The 3,622-nt window shown below is 47.2% G+C and overlaps 1 pseudogene; it reads right to left on the reverse strand.

Moving 5' to 3' along the window:
* Positions 1-1,026: 1,026 nt before the first annotated feature.
* On the reverse strand, positions 1,027-1,144 carry LOC126089648 (5S ribosomal RNA; annotated as a pseudogene).
* Positions 1,145-3,622: the final 2,478 nt, after the last annotated feature.

Here is a 3,622-nt window from a genome sequence, read left to right on the forward strand (position 1 = left end):
ATCGGTTCCGCGTTAATGCGCCTAGAATCTCTACCAAGTTTCACAGCCATACGATAATTACGGCCCACTCCGTGAGTAGCTCGGTATCGTAAACTGACATACGGCCGCGAGAGCGGAATGCTGACCACGTGCCCCTCCATATCAACATGCAGTGGCGCTTGTGGGCTGAGGATGACACGGCGGCTGCTCGGTACCCTTGGGCTTTATTGGCCTGTTCAGGTGGAGTTTAGTTTTTTTTGTGTGAGTAGCTGCAGTTTGATTATGACCACCAAGTATATTTCAGCCTGAATCTCAATTATATAATTAAAAAGAAGATCACAACTTTTGTCGCACACAACTCGATTTCCAGACTAGCAAAGAAGGTCTGAGAAAAACTGTTTCATCTATGAATTTTGCTTTCAAAAGTTATTATGTGCGAATTGGATATCATATTCTCAAAAAAGCATAAGACGTTGCAAGAAAAAATGAAGCACCAGAACTAAAGTGAACAATAGTTTATTTAGACGAATCATGGATTTATACACACCACCCTGTGAGTGAATGTTGACAAAGTGACAGCGCGCTAAGAGTATCGCCAAACAGCAGCACCAGTCAATGTTTCATTTTTATGAACAGAGACAGTGCTATGCGTTCCCTTTTGTGTTTATATCACCAGTACGATTATAACAACAGAACTTAATACTGTCATAAAAATGTTGACAAAAAAAATTCGCACATACAAGGAAAGTCGAATTTACGGTACTAATTAAAGATCACCAACCTTCACTTGTTTAGTCCACTGACAAAATTTTGGAAGACAATGGTTCCCCTGCTACTGCTGCCATACCAGCAAGATATACATAAATTAAAACTCCTCCCGAACAGGCCACGAAGGCCCAACGGTACTGACCGGCCTCCGTGTCATCCTCAGCTCATACGCGTCAGTGGATGCGGATATGGAGGGGCATGTGGTTAGCACACCGCTCTTCCGTCTTCTCAATCAAGTAGCTCCTCAGTTTGCCTCACAAGGGCTGAGTGCACCCCGCTTGCGAACAGCGCTCGGTAGACTGGATGGTCACCCATCCAAGTCCTAGCCCAGCCCGACAGCGCTTAACTTCGGTGATCTGACGGGAACCGGTGTTACCACTGCCGCAAGACCGTTGGCCTATCAAGATATACAGGGTGATTATAATTAAAGTTAAACTTTCAAACCGCTGTAGTAATAACACCACTGGTCAGAATGACGTCAAATTGTAACGGAATATTATCGGAGAAGAAAAATAAATAGTTACGAAATGGCGCTGTAGGTATCATAATTTAATAGTGGTCGACTACAAATGACAAATGAATCATACAACAATGCCTAAGGTTTACGTTTGATGATAAACAAATTGTTCTACTCAATGTGCAAGGGTGTACAGGTGCGATATTGTAAGTTATGTAAGCCCATCCACCGCGGCAAGGTCATATCACATCAGATGGAACAACCGGTTTTTAAATGTCCTGAGCCCAAAACACACATAAAAAGCATCAATAAGAATCAAATCGGATTATTAACTTCCGTATGACTGACGCAAAACATGTTCAATATGTTGTCCACCGTTTTCTGCAACGAGTTGAAATCGAGAAACAGCATGTTCCACAACTGATCGAAGTGTTTACGGGGTCACGTTCAGAATGTGTTGCGCAATGCGTGCCTTCGATGCACCTAAGTTTGCAATCGTAACACTGAAAACTACATCTTTCAGATATCCCCACAGCCGGAAGTCACACGGATTAAGATCAGGTTATCAGGACGGCCAGGCTGTAGGGGAATGATGGCTGATAATTCTAGCATTTCCGAAATAGGCGCTTCAGCAGCTGCTTAACTAGATTTGCAAAGTGCGGAGGTGCGCCATCTTGCATAAAAATGATCCCATCCACACATCTACGCTGTTGGACAGCTGGAATGACGTGGTTGCGCAAGACCCTCATAGCGCTTACCAGAGACGGTAAGCCCTGTGGTAAATGACGCTGTAAACCCGCACCACACAGTGACCTTTTCAGGATGAAGTGGTACTGGTTGATTTGCGTCTTGATTTTCCGTTGCCTATACTCGACAATTCAGTGTATTGACATGTTCTGTCAGATGGAAGTGGGCTTCGTCTGTCCACAAAATCTTCCACGGCCAATCATTGTCCAGCCCGCATCTCGTGGTCGTGCGGTAGCGTTCTCGCTTCCCACGCCCGGGTTCCCGGGTTCGATTCCCGGCGGGGTCAGGGATTTTCTCTGCCTCGTGATGGCTGGGTGTTGTGTGCCGTCCTTAGGTCAGTTAGGTTTAAGTAGTTCTACGTTCTAGGGGACTGATGACCATAGCTGTCAAGTCCCATAGTGCTCAGAGCCATTTGACCCCAGCCAATCATTGTCCACTGCCATGCGAGCAAGGAATTCTAAAGCAGAGGCCTCTCTTGCTGGCAGGTCAACAGGAAGCCGCTCGTGCGCATGGGTAATTTCCGATGGATAGCAAAGAAGAATGACTCGTAGGATTTTACGCACCGTGCTTACGGGTATGTCCAATTTTTGGACAGTTCTTCGTGCACTACACCTTTGGACACCAGCACTCGTCTCCTCCTGCATTGCTGTGGCCACTGCTTCCAATGACGTCGAATCAATTCGTTTCCTCCTTCTACCACGTTGCACACTAAAAGAACCCGTCTTCCCGAATTTCCGAATCATTTTCTCCAGACCCACGGCAGTCATCGAACTAGTGCCTTTTTTCAAACCCTTCAGTGTCCGAAACTTCTACAGAGCGACGTGTGCACACTCGTCATTCTTCTAATCCAACTTTAGGAGCAGAGCGCGATCCTGCATTGAGACAGTCATAGCGAACGTCGCAGACATGAAGGGAGGAAAAGCCTTTTTTTTTTTCTTTATTCAGATTTTACACCTTACACAGAAGGTGGACTGGCAGCGGCAACATTACGCCGCTCTTCATCCACAGGCATTACAAAGAGAAACAATGAAGACACAGAGTAACATAACATAACTGTGGACAAAAAACAGTAGACACAGTAATTAAAAAACACGAAGCCGTTCACAGGCGTAGAAAAACAAAAAACTGTCAGCACTGTAAGCGAACACTGATGATGGAGATGACACACGTGAACGATGGAGCGTGGGCGGTGAAAACACTGAAGCACACACACGACGGCACATGACGTGTGCGAGTCCGGGGACCTGTCAAAAGGGGAAAAAGGTGGGGGAGGAGGGAAAGGGGAGAGTGGAGATGCCAATGGCAGATGAGATGGGGGAAGGAAACAAGGTATGGGGGGTAGGGGAAGCCTGGGGGGAGGAGGGGGGAGGAAGGGAGGAGGGAGAGAAGGGAGAGAGGGTGCCCTAAGGAAAAAAACAGAGAAAGTGGAAGAGGAGGATCAAAGTCGACAGGAGGGGTAGATGGAGGGGATGTGGGCATCATCAGGGAGGGGGAGCTGGTGGAAGCCACCTTGGGAGAGGGTATGGAGAGTGGAGAGATGGAGAGCAGGTGGGACATGGGAATACAGGCGCGGCAGCGGATGGGGTTGGGAGAGGATGGGAAAGACAAGTGGGCGAGGGGGATCAAGTTTACGTGAGGTGTAGAGGATCCGTATCCATTCGAGGAAAAGGA

The sequence above is a fragment of the Schistocerca cancellata genome, chromosome 6 (assembly GCF_023864275.1).
Source record: "Schistocerca cancellata isolate TAMUIC-IGC-003103 chromosome 6, iqSchCanc2.1, whole genome shotgun sequence".
Taxonomy (NCBI): Eukaryota; Metazoa; Arthropoda; class Insecta; order Orthoptera; family Acrididae; genus Schistocerca; species Schistocerca cancellata.